Genomic DNA, 25426 nt, shown 5'->3' with positions numbered 1-25426 from the left:
TCTCGGACACTTCGGCCGAGTCTTCTGACGGCTCAGACCCAGGCGAAGGCTCAAGTACAAACACAAGATGAGGAGGCGGCCAAAGCAATTTTTTAGCCAGAGGCCAGCCCAATACCCCCCAACGCGGGCGCGTAAAGAAACCACAGCGATGGTTCAACCCCCCAGGAGAGAGGAGAACCAGGAACAATTTCTACCAATGGTGATGGAGAAATCTACAGAGGTTATACCTATCTTTAATCTCTCACAGCACAATTTGTTAGAAGTAGAGCTCCAATTATTGAAAAAAGGCCTATCTTTTGTGTCCACCATTCGCCCCAACTTTATGGAATTACATACAGAACTGTTAAGATTCTTCAGAACAGTCCACTTAAAAGCATTGTTCCAATTACATCCGAGCCCGGATGGTATTAAAAATACCCCTTTCCGACCACCATCCACTTTCTCACAATCATCTGCGATGATACCCCCGGAAATCATAGCATTCGAGAAACTTGTCTTAAAAGATCTCAACACAATACAGAATAGCACATTGTTTATTCCGTATAACATCTCTTTTCAAGAGAAAAAAGCAATCGAAACCCTCAAAAATAATAGAGAGGTAGTTATTAAGAGTGCTGACAAGGGAGGTGGGATTGTTATACAAGAAACTGAAGCTTATAAGGCAGAAATCATGCGTCAACTAAACAACCCTGAGCATTATTTAAGACTTCCTGGGAACCCAACAAAGCAACTTTAAGAGACCATTACAAAACTTACATCTGAAGCTTGTACAGAAGATTTTCTGAGCAAAAAAGAATACCATTTTCTCAATATAAAATCCCAGAGACTACCAGTAATACCTAAAATTCATAAAGATCAAACGAATCCCCCAGGTCGGCCCATTGTTTCCGCATGTGGCTCCATTCTGGAACCCCTCGGGGCCTATGTAGACTTTTTTATCAAAGAGTTTGTTCCCACCACGACATGCTATGTGAGAGATAGCATGTCGATGATCAATCTGGTGGAACATCTCGAATATGATCCTTTACTGGAAACACTTTGTACATTAGATGTGGAATCACTGTACACGAACATTCCACAAACGGCAGCACTATTAGTCATTCAGAAAATTCTAGACACTCGCCCACGCCCACACAGGGTGCCCACTCTGTTTATTCTCCAACTACTCGAACTGTGTCTGACGAGAAATTTCTTTTTCTTTGATAACACATATTTCCAACAGATTAAGGGGACATCCATGGGGGCTATTTTTGCCCCCAACCTGTCCATATTGTTTATGGACCAGTTGGAAGTAGGTTCAATACTAACAGCATCCAATCCCTTCCTCACAGGTGTTAACATGTGGAGGCGGTATATAGACGATATTTTTCTAATTTGGAATCAGACCAGTGAAACTTTAAACAGTTTCCTACATTGGCTAAATAACAATTGTTGTGGGCTCACATTTACGCTAAGCCATGATAAATCCTCTATATCCTTCCTGGATCTCACCATCTACCATTCAGAAGGTGAACTCCTTACCAAACTCTTCAGGAAACCAACAGAGCGAAATACGCTTCTAGATTACAGTAGTAATCACCCCAGGGCTCTGAGAGACTCCCTACCATACTCACAAGTCCTTAGGATCAGACGAAACTGCTCCTATAAAACCGATTATTTCAGAGAGGCTGCTGTTCTCTCGAATAAATTGAAAGATCAAGGCTACCCAAAGAAAATAGTCAAACAGGCCTTCAAGCGAGCATGGTATTGCCCTTCGAGAGGTCTTACTGACACCAAAAGATAAGAATCCAAATGAAAGAATCGCATGCGTCACGACTTTCTCTCCAGTCTCCAATAAAATCAAAAAGTCAATCCTCAAACATTGGCATACAGTCAACGCAGGGCCAGTGCACATTGACAAACCTCTTTTTGCATTTCGCAAAAGTAAAAACTTAAAGGACCACCTTGTTAGAGCAGCATTACCAATAACATCAGTAGGAACTACACTCGAGGCAGCCTGGGGCCAACCACCAGTGATAGGCCATGTCAAATGTGGATGTTGCAATGTTTGTGAATACACGGTGGAGGGAAAAGAATTCACTCACAATGACACCATGTTTGTAAGACGCTCATTTTCTAATTGTAACACCTCAAATGTAATTTATGCAATACAATGTCCCTGTCCAAAACTGTACATTGGCCAGACCACACAAAAGACCAAGACGCGCATAATAATAATAATAATATTAATCCACATTTGTAAAGCGCACAATCACCCGTAAGGGTCTTTAGTCGCTGGGGGCTGTCGGGAAGATTAAGCAAGCTATTGCCCAGAGTCACATGGTGCTGGGCTAACCTGCCGCTGGAGCCGGGGATCGAACCCTGATCCCCCAGATTGCAGCGTCAGTCGCCCTGGCCGCGGCGCCACACCTCTCCCCATAAGCCAACACAGGAGCCGTGTAAGATGCAAGACAACCAATGCTCCTCTGGTGGATCATTTTGAGGAAGCAGGACACAATGAAAATGATATAAAATGGACAATACTAAAAGTGGTCAAGCTACTGACCCGAGGCGGAGACATTGCCCAAATACTCAATCGAGAGGAGCTAAAGACAATGATCCAATTCGACACAATAAGGAATGGTCTGAATCGAGCAGAAGACTGGACCACCTTATTATAAGTATAAACAAAAACTCCATTGCTCCTGGCTCTGTAATCGAGTCAAAAGACTTTATCTATGCCCGAACAGTGGATTTTTTCAAAACTGGGTACTTTTATTCCTGTGTCCTGTTGGCAAAATCTGAATTCAAGCTCTGTAATTGGTAATTTTTATGGTCATCAAGAAAAAGTTTTATATATCTCCAGATCGGCACAATTATTGTCACAAAATGCACCTACACTCGAGCACGCATGCAACTAGTAAGCACCTCCCTCACCTCTAGCACCATCACATGTAAATAATCCAAGCCCAATTACCACCACCCTGGTGGATGCCAACCGACCCACTCCAAAATGGCCACCATTGTGGTTGAATGCCAATTCCATAATGGCCGCCACCAACAGGCCCCTTTCCACCCACTCCAAAATGGCCAACATTGTGGCTGAATACCAATTCCATAATGGCCGCCACCACCTGGCCCCTTTCTATTTCCCTCAACAAGCTGCCTTAGGCAACACGGCTGTAACGCCCGGTCGAACTGCTATCACAGCAGCGGACAGACAGGACATCGTTCCGTCGTCCCCACCGAACCCCAATTCACCACGAAGCATTTGAAGCTCAAAGGTAAGCCATATCCCATGCGGTATCGTTTAGAAAGTGAGGCCAATCTGAGGCATAACCCGATGGCCAAATATTGCCCCGTCCTATTCACCGGTTCTCTCCTTTTTTCCCCAGCCTCCATTAACAGGCTCTCCGTTGATACCGCTCTCACCATACATGAAATGTGGACATAGGACCCTGTTCCTTTTTGATCGCTAGAACCCCATCGGATTTGTGGTTAACTCGCCACTCCGGTAAGCGTTCACCTAAAGTAATGCCTTCAGCACGACTTAACCCCCCTACGAATAAGGGCGGCTGTGACTGCAGCTCTAATTCCTTTCCTACTCCACTCCATAGATGCTGCGTCCTTATCAATTCAAACCTGCATCCAAACCCAGACTGCTAAATTGCAGGTAAAAAGTAAATTTTATTCTAACACACCAATGTAAAAGAACAACCCCCGGCACGTTTAATGATTATCTAATTTCCTTTATGCACCATAGCTAAGCCAAAACCCTTGAACTGTGTCGGCAACCAGCCACACTGACACCACCCTTGCTCCCACCAAGAGCTGCGGAGCGCTATAGAACCACTTAGCTAAGAGTAAGTGTAACTTGACAATCTCCCCGCAGACACGGTATGAATGTACACGGTTGCATGCTTACGGACTCTACGTACGATGATTAGCAATTTAACTTAAAAAGAGTAATGGTGCATGATGAAGATCAAAAGCAGTTGACACTGCTCACTGATGCACTCAAGTATGTAAGCTCCCGGTACCTGCACACTATTCGTGACACACCAATTATTACACGCTAAGCCGATTCCGAATAACTGTAAATTGTACAAAGTAGATGGACTGTTTTGACCTGTTGAAAGGATAATTTCTAATTTAGCTTCTGGCTATGCCCTCCTTCTTTCCCCCTCTTTTATTCCCTTTTTCCTCCACAACAGGCGGTCCTATTGTCAAAACAAACAGGCAAATGTTTTCTAATGCTCTCCTGATGATCATCCCATGTAATTAGAGAGTAAAGGGATGGAAACGTCGACTATACCTAGTACTCCTGCAACCTAGCCATTGCGTTGAACCTTGTTGTGTTGTAGTACTAACTGGAAAAAACTTTAATTTAACACTGATGTAAAAGTGGCCAGTATTGTTCTTCTTTGCCTGTGCAAACCTTTTCCATGTGTTGTTTGTCCCTCTTGAGTAAGGTACAGGACTGTGCCTTTAACTATTCACATATCTGTTTCTGATTTTGGTTAAAATAAATACCCTGTCCGGCTGGACAGAGGACGAATATAGCTTCCTATTATGGCCTATATTTTATTGACTTTCCGTATTTTGATAAGCTTAGGACCCTTGTCTTCTAAAGCATAATTCCCCACGGTCCTCAGCCAACTGTTTGGGTTCCCTTGTTACACTAAGGGACTGTTCCCATGAGGCACAGGGTCAGACTGATTTGCATTTGGCCATGTCTGAACTGGGGTGGCAGAGTGGGCAAAAGAATGGTGATGGATTAAACCCAGATCAGTTGACTGGGGACGAGTGCTTGTATTGTCAATGCTCCGTCCATCATTTCCTTTGGTTTTTCTTTGTTCGCCATAAGTTGGCAGGGTATGCTCAGACGTGAGTCCCTTGCTCACTTTGCCACTGGATTCAAGCAAGCCGGGCTGAAGAAGGCTGAAATGTCAGAAACCGGTCCTCGGTAGCTTGTTTCCGGTCCAGGGAGGCATGGCTTGGCAGTTCGGGCTGGACTGTTCCCATGAGGCACAGGGTCAGACTGATTTGCATATGGCCATGTCTGAACTGGGGTGGCAGAGTGGGCTAAAGAATGGTGATGTATTAAACCCAGATCAGTTGACTGGGGGTGAGTGCTTGTATTGTCAACGCTCCGTCCATCATTTCCTTTGGTTTTTCAATATTGTAAAAACTACAGACCCATATCTCTTGTCAATATTGATTATAACATTTTCGCTAAATCTTTGGCAATAAGATTAGATCATTTACTCCCTGACCTTTTTAGGTGAGGAGCAGTCTGGCTTTGTTAAAGGTCGTTACATCACTGATAATACCAGGCTTTTATTCAATATTTTATCAAAAACGTCCCACCTCCAACATTCCCTCGCAGCAATTGCCCTAGATGCCGAGAAGGCCTTTGATAGGGTTGAATGGCCTTACCTCTTTTATACTCTTGGATGGTTCGGGTTTGGCCCTAACTTTATCTCTCTAGTCTCACTACTCTATTCTCATCCAAGAGCTGCAGTTTATGCCAATGGTCAGATTTCCCCCTACTTCGATCTTGGCAGGGGAGTTCGACAGGGTTGCCCTCTCTCCCCTTTTCTTTTTAACCTTGCCTTAGAACCTTTCTTGTCCAAGCTACGCCAAAACCCTGACATCCACGGCTTTCAGGCTGCGGAAACCTCTATCAAACTTGCCGCTTACGCAGATGATATTTTACTTTTCATCTCAAACCCAATAGTTTCCATTCCTGCTTTCCTGGAGGAAGTTCGGCAATATTCCTCAATTTCTGGTTACAAACTTAATAATGATAAATGCGAGATCCTTCCCCTAACAAAATTCACTTTTAAGCCTGACTTCAGTGCCTCTAATTTTACTTGGTTTCAGTAAGAAACAAGGGAACCCACTAGGTAACCAAGGACCTGGGGTATCAGCTAAACTAGAAACAAATGGTCCTTGACAAGTGAATTTCTAACCTTTATAATAATTATAGGCCACAATGAGCTCTATAACAAAGAAAAAGTCCAGCCGGACTTTGAAAGTTATTCAATGTATTGTAGATATACTTAATCAGACGAACAAACAATAAAGCAGTGGGACACAGTCCTGCATCCACGATGCTATACATACAATCAAAACATACAAGTACTATGGTATTTCAGGCATTTAGAAGGCATGAGCAAAGAGAGTATTTAGAATGCATTTGCTTCACATATGTGGGAAACAAGTGTGTATGCCTCTGTGCCACGCGTATTCTTCGAGTAGTTAGTTGTGCAGAAATTGCTGTATAAAGAAACCCAAGTGTATGATATAAGTAGAGGAGATATACACGTGCAATGATTCAAAACGATAGATCTATTGTCCTGATAGCCGTAAATAGCGACCACATAAAAGAAAACACACAATTACCTTAATACGTGTATGTATTAAGCTGAAACCGGGAGGGGATCCATGGGAGTAAATACGATTAGTGTAAAGTATTCTGTGCTCCAACTCGGTGTGTCGATTCTGGAGATATAAATAAATGGGAACAAAGGGAGAAGTCACTCTAGTTTTCAAACCAGCAAGATTAATGCTGCGTTCGTGTTTCAGTGAAAACGTCATAAGTAGCACTTATGCGTTCTAGAAAGTGAAAGGGAAGAGAGTATTCTTACCCCATCTGCGGTATCCCTCCTTTGTAGTTTCCCGGTCGCCGTCTGCCGAAGAACGGACACGTGACCGGGAAACAGGAAGTATGTTTAAAGTGTAGTGTAGAGGGAGCACTAGAACGCGAAGAAAGTTGAATCCGCCATGTTGGGGATTGTTGTTGCCGTGTATGTGACAAATATTGGTAACTCGATTGGAAATAAACTCGAATGCACTCATATATTTAGCGCGTTGGAGTCAGATCGTTTGAGAAGAAAATTATTCGACTGTAACATTATTTTTAAGGAACTTTGAAAAAGAAAGTGATAATATTCAAAGTATTTCAAAACCATCTTTGATTAAAGGTAAAAAAGATGTAATTCGAGAGGTCCGTTCTAATTTGTATTCTGTTCGTATATTCTTACGGTATGTGGATATATTTGCTTAGGGGAAGTCAATGAGTAATTGCTATCCCAAACGCTCTATCACGTATTTTCAATACGTTTGTTGTAAACGGAAATCCCGACCCGATGTATTGGTGCCAATGTCTTGTTGTAGATGAACAATGACAAGCTGGTTTATTAATGTAAGAAGCTCGGAGGCAAAAGTTAAATTAAAGAGTAGTTCACAAAGTTAGAGAAACGTAGGTGCAGTAGATACATGGTTGGCATAACGTGAGGTGTCCTAATATTATGAAGTGCCAAACTTCTAGGTGAAGATGTGATCACATGCACTGTCACTGTGCCTAGTGGTGACATCCTTAAATAGTATCATTCCTCTGTGGTCTGTGACTCTGTGTCAAAACAATAATTCATGTACATATAAAGGGGCATTATAAAACAATGGACAGCGTATCCATAACCATCATATTCGTAAATCCCATACATAACATAAGTTTGTAATTGTGTGGATCCTACAATAGTTACGAGGTTTAACCCAAAAGGTACATTACATCATAAATCACTAGAAATGTATAATCAGAATTCAGTCACCTAAGAAAAATTGCATCTCAGGGTCAAAGTTGAGCCCATGTTCCACGCACTGTAAGCGCATGATCCACATGGCTTCCCTTCTTCTCAGTGTTAATTCTCTATTGCCACCTCTAACATTCAGTGGGACTACATCAATGCCATAGAAACGTACTTTGACGTCATCCTCTAAAGGTTGGCATTCCGCGACATGTAAGGCCACTGGATATTTCGGGTCTCTTTTTTGTATTGCTCTCATATGTTCAGCCAGTCTATCCTTCAGAGCCCTGATGGTGCTGCCAACATAGAATTTGCCACAGTGGCACTCAATGATGTAGATTACAAATTTGGTCAAACACGTAATGTTCTGTTTGATTTTGTATGTGGTTTTGTCAAAACCTTTGAACGTCAAAGTCCCATGTTTGCCCCACATGCACATTGAACAAAAACCGCATTTGTAAAATCCCAAACTCTTGGTGGTGAGCCAATTGTGAGCTGTGGTGTTGCGTGGAACAGTGGGACTGAGTATGTTTCTAAGTGTATGACCTTTTCTGTATGTAATCATAGGTCTGTCTGGTATCCATTCTTTTAAAACAGGATCCGATCTCAAAAGATTCCAATGTTTGTTGAGACTTTTTCTCAACGTCTGATGTAAGGCATTGTATTCCGTAATTAGTCTCACTGGTTGTTTGGACGGTGCAGGTTTGATGCGTGTAGTCAGACAATCTGGTCTTGTGGTACGTTTAACTCTTTTCTCAGCTTTAAGTACGGATGCTCTAGAATAACCCCTACTTAGAAATCTGGTGTTCATGTTGGTAATACATTGTTCAAATTCAGTTTGTTCACTGCAATTACGTCTGGCCCTAAGAAATTCGCCATATGGGATGGAGCGTATCTGATGCTGTGGATGAGAACTAGTGGCATGCAGAATTGAATTGCAGGAAGTGGGTTTCCTGTATAACCTACTATGTAGTTCATTGTTGTTAACATAAAATTCTAGGTCTAGAAATTCCATCCTGTTGTCGTTATGTTGCATGGTAAAACTGATTTCCCAAGTGTTTGAGTTTAAAAATTCGAAAAAAGAGTGAAGTGCTTCCTTGGTTCCTGACCATAATAAAAAGCAATCATCAATATAGCGACCCCAGTAAACTACCGAGTCGATATATTGTGCTCCCTTGGTACCCCAAATGTATTCCGCCTCCAGTGCTCCCATGAAGAGATTAGCAAAGGAGGGGGAACATTTAGAGCCCATGGCAACGCCCTTCTTTTGACGGTACCATTTTCGGTCAAAAATGAAACAATTGTTGTTCAAGATGATGTCCATCATCTTTACCAACATCTTCGTATGAGCCCATAGTGAGGCCGGTCTGTTGGATAATACCTTGCTAATAGCGTCCATTCCCAATTTGGGATTGATGCTCGTGTATAGAGACACCACATCCATGGTAACCAATGTGGTGCCCTGTTGCCATTCTATATCTGCCATGATGCTCAATATATGTTTAGAATCCTGTATGTAAGATGGTAAGTTTTTCACAAGAGGACCTAAGAAGAGATCCACATATTCTGCTAATCTTTCTGTAGGTCCCCCAATGCCCGAGACTATAGGTCTGCCCGGGGGAAAAGGGAGATTCTTGTGAACCTTGGGTAAAGTATAGAACCAAGGAAAGGTGGGTCTAGAGACTTTAAGATAAAGGTACTCGTCGTTATCTAGAAGACCAGATTGTTTCCAGTTCAGTAACAGGTCGTTAATTAGGAGTGTCAAAGGACCCATAGGGTTCTGAGACACGGACTCATAACAAGAAACATCACACAATTGGCTCTGGATCTCGTTATTATAGTCTTGCAGGTTCATGACTACGATATTGCCTCCCTTATCTGCCTCCCTGATAATGATATTGGTGTTGTTACTCAAGGTGAATAATGCTGAGCGTTCTCCTTTGGTCAAGTTGTCTTTGTAATTAAATTTCATGTCTAGATTGTTGATGTTAAACTTATTCAAATCTTCCTGAATATGTCTGTGAAAGTTGTCTATCGTGTTGCCCCCTGGTAGTGTCGGAGACCATTTGGACTTGCATTTCAGACCACTGTTTAAGCCATAGTCAGTTTCAATATCAAGTTCTTCTAATAATCTTTCCATGTCATAAGGGCTTTCTTCTAAATCTGTTAAAGAAAGAAGCAAGTGTGTGGTTTGTACGTCTTTAATAGTCAATGATTCATTATCAAACACATTAGGAATATTCTTAGAGAGTCTAGTGGGATTCTGTAGTCCCGCAAAATGTTTCTTTAATTTGAGGTTGCGTACAAATTTAAAGACATCAATTTTAGCCTGACAAATATCCCCAGTAGCATAAGGATTGAAGCTTAGGCCTTTACAAAGTAAAGAAATCATGTCATCTGTTAGAGGAAAAGTAGAAAGATTGATGACCTGTACTTGTTCATTCGATTGAGTTAGTTCCTCTGTGTTCCTGACCTCAATTTCTTTAGATTATCTTTGTTTGTTCCGGCGTTTGCCCCTGTGGGTTTTGGGTCGACTACGCTTCTTTGTGGAGGTATTCTGTTGCCCTTCCTGATGCGCTGGATCTCTAATAAAAAAGGGGTGCGTGTGGTGTTGATGTTGGTATTCTCAGGAACTTCATTCTCCGGTTCGCTGAGCCCAGTGCTACTCAGTGAGTTGTTACTGGAGTTGATTGAGGTGGAGGTGATGGATCTGCCTGTTTGTGATCCTTGTCTGTTGTTAGGGATCATGGAGTCATATTTGCGGTCAAAAGTGTAGACCCTTCCATCTCTGTAGTCAGCCTCATCTCTTTTTATCTGACGTGCCTTTCTACTTTTGATATCAGCTTGGTGTGAAAGTAAGATATCATCAAGTAGGGTGTAATTTTTGACTGTGGCTTCGGGTAAATTAAGATCTTTGATTTCTTGTTCTAAGATGGAGATCTCTAGTTGTAGTTTGACTGTTTTCCGCTCAGCACTTTCAATCAAAATATCCATGAGTGTCATGGAATTGTGGTTAAGAGTATCTTCCCATTTAGTCATCAGATCTAAATCTAGATCGTCATAAGTGGGGAAGACTAGGGAACGTAAACCCCTGGGTATTTGTTTCAATCTAATATATTGTTTGAGAGTGGTGCCATCCCACCAACGGGAATTCTCTTGTTTCTTAAGTTTCTCAAGTTTAATAAACTTGTCTCTGAGACCTTCAATACGTTTAGGACCAGTGGTAGCTGATGCCTGGTGTGTAGGCATGCCCTTAGCTAGATTGTCAAAAAGATCTGCAGCTGCCTTAACTCTATCCATGATAATAGATGATTGAGAGGAAGTAGATTCAGTAGGTATGTAAACTACTGAGAACGTGGAGGCGCCTAGACTGAGTACAATTATGGATACAGCGGTGAGGGTTTTTAGGTAAAACTCAGTAAAGGTCAGGCGCTCTACCTAGTGTGTACGTACAGGTGTGTGGATGGTTATGTATTAGTATGGTGCGTAAAGAGCGAGCGGAAAAAGCCCTAAACCACTCAGGTATGAAAATTCCAAGAATTTCATAAGACTATAAATTACAGCAATGCTCTCGCACACAAAAACATAGAGTTTGCCAACTGTAAGCAGTAAAATTCAAAGCCCAACAACAGTATAATAAACGGACAGATGCAGAATCTTGAGTGTGTGTTTCAAGGTAGCTTGTTTTTAATCGGTCCACAATCAGCCACAATCAGCCGACACGTGTTTCGTCGTGTGTTTGTGGTGCACAACGACTCCTCAGGGCTGGTGACAGAAGATAACAATGTGTGTATGAATTACGTTGATAATTACAGCACATTTCCAATAAATTGGTGACTGTGTGTGATTGATTATACCCCCATGCTGTGCTCGGTTATTCCCAAGAGTCAAAGTTAAGGGAGGGTATTGTGTGTGATTAAGGTGACTTAGTGAAAAAAAACGAGACATTTGGGTTATATTGATACATTATATGACAATATCTCGGTATTTAAAAGGTCCTATTGGGTCATGTCCTATCACATCACATGGTATGGTAGGTGCTGTATTTAACACTCAGCAATACTAATAAAGACATTTTAACAAGTCAAGAAAGTCTCAGAGTGCAATTTCTTTGATAATTGTGGTGTGATTTGCATGCAAGACAACATGGTGCATGCCAAAACACCTGAAAAATTGCCCACAATAGACTGTGAGTTAGACAGCCTACCTTGTGACTAGCCTGTTGAGTAAACAGGTCTAGATGCATAAATGCTCAGTGTGGACGTCAATCTGTATAAAACGACAGGGAGATATAAGCTATGGAACTCATCTTTCATCGGTGAGTAAACTATTATGGAAGAAGGGAATGAAACCCCAACTTACCAGAAAATGCTGTCAGTTAGTGAGTCATATGAAGGGTGTGTTGATTGGACAATACAGAGGACAAGTGTGTATGCCTCTGTGCCACGCGTATTCTTCGAGTAGTTAGTTGTGCAGAAATTGCTGTATAAAGAAACCCAAGTCTATGATATAAGTAGAGGAGATATACACGTGCAATGATTCAAAACGATAGATCTATTGTCCTGATAGCCGTAAATAGCGACCACATAAAAGAAAACACACAATTACCTTAATACGTGTATGTATTAAGCTGAAACCGGGAGGGGATCCATGGGAGTAAATACGATTAGTGTAAAGTATTCTGTGCTCCAACTCGGTGTGTCGATTCTGGAGATATAAATAAATGGGAACAAAGGGAAAAGTCACTGAAAACACTGAAACACGAACGCAGCATTAATCTTGCTGGTTTGAACACTAGAGTGACTTCTCCCTTTGTTCCCATTTATTTATATCTCCAGAATCGACACACCGAGTTGGAGCACAGAATACTTTACACTAATCGTATTTACTCCCATGGATCCCCTCCCGGTTTCAGCTTAATACATACACGTATTAAGGTAATTGTGTGTTTTCTTTTATGTGGTCGCTATTTACGGCTATCAGGACAATAGATCTATCGTTTCGAATCATTGCACGTGTATATCTCCTCTACTTATATCATACACTTGGGTTTCTTTATACAGCAATTTCTGCACAACTAACTACTCGAAGAATACGCGTGGCAAAGAGGCATACACACTTGTCCTCTGTATTGTCCAATCAACACACCCTTCATATGACTCACTAACTGACAGCATTTTCTGGTAAGTTGGGGTTTCATTCCCTTCTTCCATAATAGTTTACTCACCGATGAAAGATGAGTTCCATAGCTTATATCTCCCTGTCGTTTTATACAGATTGACGTCCACACTGAGCATTTACGCATCTAGACCTGTTTACTCAACAGGCTGGTCACAAGGTAGGCTGTCTAACTCACAGTCTATTGTGGGCTATTTTTTCAGGTGTTTTGGCATGCACCATGTTGTCTTGCATGCAAATCACACCACAATTATCAAAGAAATTGCACTCTGAGACTTTCTTGACTTGTTAAAATGTCTTTATTAGTATTACTGAGTGTTAAATACAGCACCTACCATACCATGTGATGTGATAGGACATGACCCAATAGGACCTTTTAAATACCGAGATATTGTCATATAATGTATCAATATAACCCAAATGTCTCGTTTTTTTTCACTAAGTCACCTTAATCACACACAATACCCTCCCTTAACTTTGACTCTTGGGAATAACCGAGCACAGCATGGGGGTATAATCAATCACACACAGTCACCAATTTATTGGAAATGTGCTGTAATTATCAACGTAATTCATACACACATTGTTATCTTCTGTCACCAGCCCTGAGGAGTCGTTGTGCACCACAAACACACGACGAAACATGTGTTGGCTGATTGTGGCTGATTGTGGACCGATTAAAAACAAGCTACCTTGAAACACACACTCAAGATTCTGCATCTGTCCGTTTATTATACTGTTGTTGGGCTTTGAATTTTACTGCTTACAGTTGGCAAACTCTATGTTTTTGTGTGCGAGAGCATTGCTGTAATTTATAGTCTTATGAAATTCTTGGAATTTTCATACCTGAGTGGTTTAGGGCTTTTTCCGCTCGCTCTTTACGCACCATACTAATACATAACCATCCACACACCTGTACGTACACACTAGGTAGAGCGCCTGACCTTTACTGAGTTTTACCTAAAAACCCTCACCGCTGTATCCATATTTGTACTCAGTCTAGGCGCCTCCACGTTCTCAGTAGTTTACATACCTACTGAATCTACTTCCTCTCAATCATCTATTATCATGGAAAGAGTTAAGGCAGCTGCAGATCTTTTTGACAATCTAGCTAAGGGCATGCCTACACACCAGGCATCAGCTACCACTGGTCCTAAACGTATTGAAGGTCTCAGAGACAAGTTTATTAAACTTGAGAAACTTAAGAAACAAGAGAATTCCCGTTGGTGGGATGGCACCACTCTCAAACAATATATTAGATTGAAACAAATACCCAGGGGTTTACGTTCCCTAGTCTTCCCCACTTATGACGATCTAGATTTAGATCTGATGACTAAATGGGAAGATACTCTTAACCACAATTCCATGACACTCATGGATATTTTGATTGAAAGTGCTGAGCGGAAAACAGTCAAACTACAACTAGAGATCTCCATCTTAGAACAAGAAATCAAAGATCTTAATTTACCCGAAGCCACAGTCAAAAATTACACCCTACTTGATGATATCTTACTTTCACACCAAGCTGATATCAAAAGTAGAAAGGCACGTCAGATAAAAAGAGATGAGGCTGACTACAGAGATGGAAGGGTCTACACTTTTGACCGCAAATATGACTCCATGATCCCTAACAACAGACAAGGATCACAAACAGGCAGATCCATCACCTCCACCTCAATCAACTCCAGTAACAACTCACTGAGTAGCACTGGGCTCAGCGAACCGGAGAATGAAGTTCCTGAGAATACCAACATCAACACCACACGCACCCCTTTTTTATTAGAGATGCAGCGCATCAGGAAGGGCAACAGAATACCTCCACAAAGAAGCGTAGTCGACCCAAAACCCACAGGGGCAAACGCCGGAACAAACGAAGATTTTCGAAAGAAATTGAGGTCAGGAACACAGAGGATCTAACTCAATCGAATGAACAAGTACAGGTCATCAATCTTTCTACTTTTCCTCTAACAGATGACATGATTTCTTTACTTTGTAAAGGCCTAAGCTTCAATCCTTATGCTACTGGGGATATTTGTCAGGCTAAAATTGATGTCTTTAAATTTGTACGCAACCTCAAATTAAAGAAACATTTTGCGGGACTACAGAATCCCACTAGACTCTCTAAGAATATTCCTAATGTGTTTGATAATGAATCATTGACTATTAAAGACGTACAAACCACACACTTGCTTCTTTCTTTAACAGATTTAGAAGAAAGCCCTTATGACATGGAAAGATTATTAGAAGAACTTGATATTGAAACTGACTATGGCTTAAACAGTGGTCTTAAATGCAAGTCCAAATGGTCTCCGACACTACCAGGGGGCAACACGATAGACAACTTTCACAGACATATTCAGGAAGATTTGAATAAGTTTAACATCAACAATCTAGACATGAAATTTAATTACAAAGACAACTTGACCAAAGGAGAACACTCAGCATTATTCACCTTGAGTAACAACACCAATATCATTATCAGGGAGGCAGATAAGGGAGGCAATATCGTAGTCATGAACCTGCAAGACTATACCGAGATCCAGAGCCAATTGAGTGATGTTTCTTGGTATGAGTCCTTGTCTCAGAACCCTATGGGTCCTTTGACACTCCTAATTAACGACCTGTTACTGAACTGGAAACAATCTGGTCTTCTAGATAACGACGAGTACCTTTATCTTAAAGTCTCTAGACCCACCTTTCCTTGGTTATATACTTTACCCAAGGTTCACAAGAATCTCCCTTTTCCCCCGGGCAGACCTATAGTCTTGGGCATTGGGGGACCTACAGAAAGATTAGCAGAATATGTGGATCTCTTCTTAGGTCCTCTTGTGAAAAACTTACCATCTTACATACAGGATTCTAAACATATATTGAGCATCATGGCAAATATAGAATGGCAACAGGGCACCACATTGGTTACCATGGATGTGGTGTCTCTATACACGAGCATCAATCCCAAATTGGGAATGGACGCTATTAGCAAGGTATTATCCAACAGACCGGCCTCACTATGGGCTCATACGAAGATGTTGGTAAAGATGATGGACATCATCTTGAACAACAATTGTTTCATTTTTGACCGAAAATGGTACCGTCAAAAGAAGGGCGTTGCCATGGGCTCTAAATTTTCCCCCTCCTTTGCTAATCTCTTCATGGGAGCACTGGAGGCGGAATACATTTGGGGTACCAAGGGAGCACAATATATCGACTCGGTAGTTTACTGGGGTCGCTATATTGATGATTGCTTTTTATTATGGTCAGGAACCAAGGAAGCACTTCACTCTTTTTTTGAATTTTTAAACTCAAACACTTGGGAAATCAGTTTTACCATGCAACATAACGACAACAGGATGGAATTTCTAGACCTAGAATTTTATGTTAACAACAATGAACTACATAGTAGGTTATACAGGAAACCCACTTCCTGCAATTCAATTCTGCATGCCACTAGTTCTCATCCACAGCATCAGATACGCTCCATCCCATATGGCGAATTTCTTAGGGCCAGACGTAATTGCAGTGAACAAACTGAATTTGAACAATGTATTACCAACATGAACACCAGATTTCTAAGTAGGGGTTATTCTAGAGCATCCGTACTTAAAGCTGAGAAAAGAGTTAAACGTACCACAAGACCAGATTGTCTGACTACACGCATCAAACCTGCACCGTCTAAACAACCAGTGAGACTAATTACGGAATACAATGCCTTACATCAGACGTTGAGAAAAAGTCTCAACAAACATTGGAATCTTTTGAGATCGGATCCTGTTTTAAAAGAATGATACCAGACAGACCTATGATTACATACAGAAAAGGTCATACACTTAGAAACATACTCAGTCCCACTGTTCCACGCAACACCACAGCTCACAATTGGCTCACCACCAAGAGTTTGGGATTTTACAAATGCGGTTTTTGTTCAATGTGCATGTGGGGCAAACATGGGACTTTGACGTTCAAAGGTTTTGACAAAACCACATACAAAATCAAACAGAACATTACGTGTTTGACCAAATTTGTAATCTACATCATTGAGTGCCACTGTGGCAAATTCTATGTTGGCAGCACCATCAGGGCTCTGAAGGATAGACTGGCTGAACATATGAGAGCAATACAAAAAAGAGACCCGAAATATCCAGTGACCTTACATGTCGCGGAATGCCAACCTTTAGAGGATGACGTCAAAGTACGTTTCTATGGCATTGATGTAGTCCCACTGAATGTTAGAGGTGGCAATAGAGAATTAACACTGAGAAGAAGGGAAGCCATGTGGATCATGCGCTTACAGTGCGTGGAACATGGGCTCAACTTTGACCCTGAGATGCAATTTTTCTTAGGTGACTGAATTCTGATTATACATTTCTAGTGATTTATGATGTAATGTACCTTTTGGGTTAAACCTCGTAACTATTGTAGGATCCACACAATTACAAACTTATGTTATGTATGGGATTTACGAATATGATGGTTATGGATACACTGTCCATTGTTTTATAATGCCCATTTATATGTACATGAATTATTGTTTTGACACAGAGTCACAGACCACAGAGGAATGATACTATTTAAGGATGTCACCACTAGGCACAGTGACAGTGCATGTGATCACATCTTCACCTAGAAGTTTGGCACTTCATAATATTAGGACACCTCACGTTATGCCAACCATGTATCTACTGCACCTACGTTTCTCTAACTTTGTGAACTACTCTTTAATTTAACTTTTACCTCCGAGCTTCTTACATTAATAAACCAGCTTGTCATTGTTCATCTACAACAAGACATTGGCACCAATACATCGGGTCAGGATTTCCGTTTACAACAAACGTATTGAAAATACGTGATAGAGCGTTTGGGATAGCAATTACTCATTGACTTCCCCTAAGCAAATATATCCACATACCGTAAGAATATACGAACAGAATACAAATTAGAACGGACCTCTCGAATTACATCTTTTTTACCTTTAATCAAAGATGGTTTTGAAATACTTTGAATATTATCACTTTCTTTTTCAAAGTTCCTTAAAAATAATGTTACAGTCGAATAATTTTCTTCTCAAACGATCTGACTCCAACGAGCTAAATATATGAGTGCATTCGAGTTTATTTCCAATCGAGTTACCAATATTTGTCACATACACGGCAAGAACAATCCCCAACATGGCGGATTCAACTTTCTTCGCGTTCTAGTGCTCCCTCTACGCTACACTTTAAACATACTTCCTGTTTCCCGGTCACGTGTCCGTTCTTCGGCAGACGGCGACCGGGAAACTACAGAGGAGGGATACCGCAGATGGGGTAAGAATACTCTCTTCCCTTTCACTTTCTAGAACACATAAGTGCTACTTATGACGTTTTCACTGAAACACGAACGCAGCATTAATCTTGCTGGTTTGAACACTAGAGTGACTTCTCCCTTTGTTCCCATTTATTTATATCTCCAGAATCGACACACCGAGTTGGAGCACAGAATACTTTACACTAATCGTATTCACTCCCATGGATCCCCTCCCGGTTTCAGCGTAATACATACACGTATTAAGGTAATTGTGTGTTTTCTTTTATGTGGTCGCTATTTACGGCTATCAGGACAATAGATCTATCGTTTTGAATCATTGCACGTGTATATCTCCTCTACTTATATCATACACTTGGGTTTCTTTATACAGCAATTTCTGCACAACTAACTACTCGAAGAATACGTGTGGCACAGAGGCATACACACTTGTCCTCTGTATTGTCCAATCAACCCACCCTTCATATGACTCACTAACTGACAGCATTTTCTGGTAAGTTGGGGTTTCATTCCCTTCTTCCATAATAGTTTACTCACCGATGAAAGATGAGTTCCATAGCTTATATCTCCCTGTCGTTTTATACAGATTGACGTCCACACTGAGCATTTACGCATCTAGACCTGTTTACTCAACAGGCTGGTCACAAGGTAGGCTGTCTAACTCACAGTCTATTGTGGGCTATTTTTTCAGGTGTTTTGGCATGCACCATGTTGTCTTGCATGCAAATCACACCACAATTATCAATGAAATTGCACTCTGAGACTTTCTTGACTTGTTAAAATGTCTTTATTAGTATTACTGAGTGTTAAATACAGCACCTACCATACCATGTGATGTGATAGGACATGACCCAATAGGACCTTTTAAATACCGAGATATTGTCATATAATGTATCAATATAACCCAAATGTCTCGTTTTTTTTCACTAAGTCACCTTAATCACACACAATACCCTCCCTTAACTTTGACTCTTGGGAATAACCGAGCACAGCATGGGGGTATAATCAATCACACACAGTCACCAATTTATTGGAAATGTGCTGTAATTATCAACGTAATTCATACACACATTGTTATCTTCTGTCACCAGCCCTGAGGAGTCGTTGTGCACCACAAACACACGACGAAACACGTGTCGGCTGATTGTGGCTGATTGTGGACCGATTAAAAACAAGCTACCTTGAAACACACACTCAAGATTCTGCATCTGTCCGTTTATTATACTGTTGTTGGGCTTTGAATTTTACTGCTTACAGTTGGCAAACTCTATGTTTTTGTGTGCAAGAGCATTGCTGTAATTTATAGAACTAATGTAGACACTGAAAGATTTCTATATTTTACATTATTGGACTGTAAATCAGTGTCTTTCAAAAAATTAGTTAAAGCAGCAAATCAAAACATGGAGTGTAGCCAATGCAAATCAGAAATGTTATCAACATTATTTATACAAAGATATAGACAATATATAAGTTTAATGATGCAACATTGTACAGCTGATGGGAGAAAATTGGACACTTTAATAAAACATTTTGTAGCCAGTCAACTATCAATATCAGGAAGGACTTTTGTAGCAGTAGCATTAATTTTCCATAATGGTGCTTTAACAACATCGGGACATTACACTGCCTATCTAAAAAGTGACAAAGGCTGGACACTTTGTCATTATGCTCAGTTGGTTTTCAAACAACATTTGCCTTTCGAATTACCAAATTCCTACCTAATATTTTTAAAGCCAAAGTTTTAGGAAGATAATTCAGCCTCTGAGGAATTTATTATTATGATTCCATAGGATTACCATTGGATAATTTACATAAAAAGGAGTGCAAAAATACCATTTGACCTCATGGAAAGGTAGCTGGTTGAATTATAGACGTTTTCTTGCACATTGACTCGGTGTATACTTTTAAGTGACAACATTTACAGTGTTTATAAATTAAAGTTGTAAAATTTTCTTAGCAGTAAGGATTTTATATATGTGTGATTTATATTATACGGTTTATTTTTGAGGATCGATTCTTGTTTTTTTTTAAACAATCTTATTGATTGGTTTTTTTTTGCCCGCTGTTATGTGATGAGTACGTTGAAATCACTGTTTCTAGTAAAATTCAAAATATTCTGAAAACAGCAAAAAAGTTAAATAAATTATTTTGTAAAATGTTTAAATTATGCTGTGTTGTTAAAAATATATAATTACATGGTATAACTATTTTTTCTTTTCTTTCACAGATCCTAATTCTAAAATAAGCAGTTTACCAACATTTATATTTTAAAAAACAACTGAATAAAATGGGAACCTTTTTTTAGATGTATTACTGCTGAGGTAAGTTTAAGTAAGTCTTAAAATGCACAATGGCGTGTGCTTGCACACATTTGAAAAAAGGGAAGATGGATGGCGTAGATATGTGCAATAAAATTCCATTGCAGACAGGAATCAAATTGGAGACAGCTTCAGAGCACCTGTCTGCAAGATACATGGTATACTACACATTAAAGACATATGGTGGTCTTGTACGGCCTGGTAATTTCAGAATTATAAGAAATAAAAATATTTAACTTAAATAACATCACTGAGAGTTTTTGCACATGTCACATTAGGCCCCATCCCTTCTCTTCAGTCATATATAAATATGTGCTATAAGTTTCCTAAAACGCGCTCCCACCGTGACCGATAGGCGTAAGACGCGATGCAGAACCACGCTACCGCCGCGTCACGTAATGCGTACATTTTGCGTATGCGCTACGAGTCGTTTACTAGTCGCATAGCGTCCTCGTTGGGAAAGTTGTATTCGTCGCACACCGTACGGGGATTCTACAGAACAATCCTAAAATGGCGGACTTGTTCCGCGCAGTGAGCAAGAAGGGTGCGCGACTCCCAATTTTTTTTAAATAATAAAGAAAATAATATAAATATATTTAAAAGAAAATAAAAAAATAAAAAAAAATATATTTTTATTTTTTATTAAATACGTATAATGTAATTTGAAAAATAAGATATCTAAAACAAATAGATTAAAATATATAGTAAAACAATATGAAAAAATATATAATTAATACATTTAAAAATTGACATTTACAAAACCTTTGAAATTCACTGAAATAACCATAGGTTTCAGACAAGTTATAGTTAGGAATTACCATTAAAAAACCTTTGAAATTCACTGAAAAAACCATAGCTTTCAGACATGTTATAGTTAGGAACTAGCATTTAAAAAACCTTTGAAATTCACTGAAAAACCCATAGGTTTTAGGGGTGTTAGCTGGATATTTCACTCGTACACAACCATTGAAATTCCTCCGTTATAGTTAGTTGCACTTACTATAACTCGCACCCCCACAATCCACTGCTGATGATGTCACATTTTACATCATTCATGACATGGTCAGTGACATCACTGATGACATCATCCACTTGACAGTCAGATGCACCTCATCATACACTAGTATAACCTTTCATCACTCACTGTAAAATACAGAGTACCATATTTGAATCCGATTCACTCATACATGCTGTCAATGATCAATAGAACACTATCAAATATACTTATACACCTATATCGACATTACACAACAGCACACATCCTATTCACCTATGCAGTCATCCTACTCACTTATGCAAACAATGGATCATACTTACATTTACTCAGCTACACACTTATACAAACACCACTTCATTTATTCATATAGATAGTAACTCATACTTAGTGTGTTATAAAATCACTATTACAAGTATACAGTTATCCATACAGTCACTCACACAATCACTGAATCTTATGTATACTTATTTATATACAACAACATACACTGCGTTTTATTTTTCTAGTTTGTTGGACATGTACCATTGAGAAATATATTTGCTCATCACCACATCCATAAAGATATTCACTCACCCAAACAACTGTTATAACATGTAGTCTTAACCCTATATACCTACTGAATCAACTATTCACACATCTTTGGGCAGTCACAGTCACACCCCCCCACACCGAACCACACACACATTCACTCTCCCATACAAATACTCAGTTAACTAATCAATAACTAATATAGACTTTCACATAGCTAGTTACCAACTGGTGCACCAATTTATACAACAACTGACAAAGTGATACAGATATTCACACAGTTTAGTCACTATCCAATATATTTAGTGAGTGTAATCGCGGGACGAGGAAGTGGAAGCAAACGTGTTTTAGTTGCAGTAGTATTTATTCGGGTTAGCAAGTCATCTGTACATTTCTTTCGGGAGTTGCTCTTCCTAGGGGAACGGCTTCTCTCCTGTCTGGACTTTCGGATCACGCCCTCCTCCTTTCTCCTGACGGGGCTCCTCCTCCTGGTGCTGCTCTCCGGAGGCTCCGTAGTGCTCGCCCTCGCCGGCCACCGAGAAGGGAACAGAAGAGAGGAACCGTTAATACAAATGAACACTGACCCAGGTATTGAGAGGGAGGGGAACGTGAGGGGAGAGTGAAGGGGACACACGGGGATTTTATATCTAGTGTGGGGACGGTGAAGTGGCAGTGATCGGAAGGCTTGCTCGGGCGGGGCTTGACAATAGTGCTTATGGCAGGAGTCTGTTCTTTTTCCTCCACCACCCCAGGACCCGTTCACGTACCTCTGCTAGCCGTACACCTCCTGGCGCACGGCTGGGCGGCTCGCGGGGTTGGCCTCCCGGCTTGACGGCTTCCGCTTCTCCTTTCTCCGCTGAGGACTGGGTGTCCGGTTCCCCGGCCGCTTGCTCCGAGGACGCTCTGTCCGACGTCTCCTCCTCCTCAAGGTCCGCTTCGCTGAACCAGCTCTCGCCACCTCGCCACTCCGTCTCGAGTCCTCTCGCTCCAGCTCTCCACACCTCCTCGCTTCGCCAATACGCTCCTCCGCTCCGCTCCGTCTCTCTGCTTCCCGCCTCTCCGCTCTCCTGCACTCTGTCCACTCCTCCGGTGTAGTAACACACCTGGGGATCGTTGTTGCCGCCTTTTATGCTCCCTTCAGGCTCCGCCTCCGCAATCGGGTCCGTAGTCCACTTAAAGGGGCTCCAACCTTCCTCATCCTCCTCGTCGCAGCTGTACCTTTCTACGGGGGCCCATCCAGGTGCTTGCGGAGGCTGTTGAGACAAGAGGGGGGGGTCGTACATGGTTAAAGGGGGCCCCTGTATCGGGCGAGACCCCGTGCCCTTGTTACAGTGAGACACTATAAATTAGGCAATCACACTGCTACTAAATCCTGCATCCAGATATTTATATTTATATATCAACTCATTCTTCAATGCAGATTGCTATATATATAATACATATTAAAATAACGAACCAAACCACATTCACTGGATGATGTCATCAGTGATGTCATTTGAGATGTCATCAGTGATGTCACTGACCATGTCAAGAATGATGTAATATGTGACATCATCAGCAATGGATTACGGACGCACGAGTTATATTTAGTACAACTAACTATAACGGAGGAGTTTCAATGGTTTTGTACGAGTGAAATGTCCAGCTAACTATAACACCCCTAAAACCTATGTTCTTTTCAGTGAATATATACATATATATATATATATACATATGTCATTTTCTATCTCGGCGTGGATAGCACTGTGCTAATCCTATGCTTAAAAACTTTGATAGAAACACAGACATTTGAAGTGAGCAGATCTAGAGTGTCGCTGGTGTTGAGAGTGCTCTAACAGGGGCTCTTTTCCACCTAAACTTCAGAACTACCCAGAGTTCTATCCTTCTTTTTTGCATAATTTATGCGTCACTCTATGCCTGAAAGGGTTTTGTTTTGACTTAATACTGGGTGCTCCCTTGTGTCTGGACAAAGCTATACCTCTCTGAAGAGCTCTAATTAGAGCGAAACACTGTGTCAGGGGTTGCTTTTACTCATTTCAGGTTGGCTTGAGTTGGTATTTCACTAATTCAAAGCTGTAATATTGTGCCTGGAGTGATAAATGGCTTTTGTAATTTTACAGCTCGGCAAGGACAGCACTGTACTAGTCCTATGCTTAAAGACTCTGCTGTATAAATTGCAAAAGACTTTGTCATTTTCTATCTCGGCGTGGATAGCACTGTGCTAATCCTATGCTTAACAACTTTGATAGAAAAACAGACATTTGAGGTGAGCAGATCTAGAGGGTCGCTGGTGTTGAGAGTGCTCTAACAGAGGCTGCTTTCCATCTAAACTTGACAACTACCCAGAGTTCCCTCCTTCTTTTTTGCACAATTTATGCGTCACTCTATGCCTGAAAGGGTTTTGTTTTGACTTAATACTGGGTGCTCCCTTGTGTCTGGACAAAGCTATACCTCTCTGAAGAGCTCTAATTAGAGCAAAACACTGTATCAGGGGTTGCTTTTACTCATTTCAGGTTGGCTTGAGTTGGTATTTCACTAATTCAAAGCTGTAATATTGTGCCTGGAGTGATAAATGGCTTTTGGTAATTTTACAGCTCGCAAAGGACAGCACTGTACTAGTCCTATGCTTCAAGACTCTGCTGTATAAATTGCAAAATACTTTGTCATTTTCTATCTCGGCGTGGATAGCACTGTGCTAACCCAATGCTTAAAAACTTTGATAGAAAAACAGACATTTGAGGTGAGCAGATCTAGAGTGTCGCTGGTGTTGAGAGTGCTCTAACAGGGGCTGCTTTCCACCTAAACTTGAGAACTACCCAGAGTTCTCTCCTTCTTTTTTGCATATATATATATATATATATATATATATATACCTACTGGCGGTCGCCAGTAGGAAGTTATAGTTAGGACCTAGCTACCATAGGAAATCCGCAACATTCTATTGGGAATAACTTTGGCACCGGTTGATGAATTTGCGTGTAATTTTCCAAAATGTCGGCCAGCTCCGCTCCGCTCCTTCCCTGCAAGTTTCGGGGTATTTCGTGAAGTGGGGGTCAAGAAAAAAGGGGGGTCCCAAACGTGTTTTTCCCATGTTAATTTCCATAGGACGTTCTGACACGTCTACAGCCCGAACCTCTGAAAGGAATTACGCCAAACTTTGCAAAATTGTAGGGACTGGTACGCAGATGTGCCTTTGCTATATTTGGTGAAAAATGCTCCAGTGTTTTTTTTCGAAAATTAACTTAAAAAACACATATATATCTATAGGCACGTATCCGGGGAGCGCACCAGGCGTGCTACGGGAGTGTGCGAGCGGAAAGCTGATTGGCTCTCGGATGTCTGTCAAAATTCTAAACAGTCCTGAGAGTCCACCATCTTGTGTCTCGGTAGAATCGAGACACAAGAGGTGTTAAAAAAAAGGGAGAAATGATTAAAAGGGGGCAGGGTAGAAACCCCCTGACCCCCTAGGTTTTTTGAGGGGGGCCTAGAAGGACTCTGAAGGGCAAAAAATCTATTTTTATTTTTTTTAAATT

The sequence above is a fragment of the Lissotriton helveticus genome, chromosome 7, assembly GCF_964261635.1.
Source record: "Lissotriton helveticus chromosome 7, aLisHel1.1, whole genome shotgun sequence".
Lineage (NCBI taxonomy): Eukaryota > Metazoa > Chordata > Amphibia > Caudata > Salamandridae > Lissotriton > Lissotriton helveticus.
Note: the sequence above shows the minus strand (reverse complement) of the source record.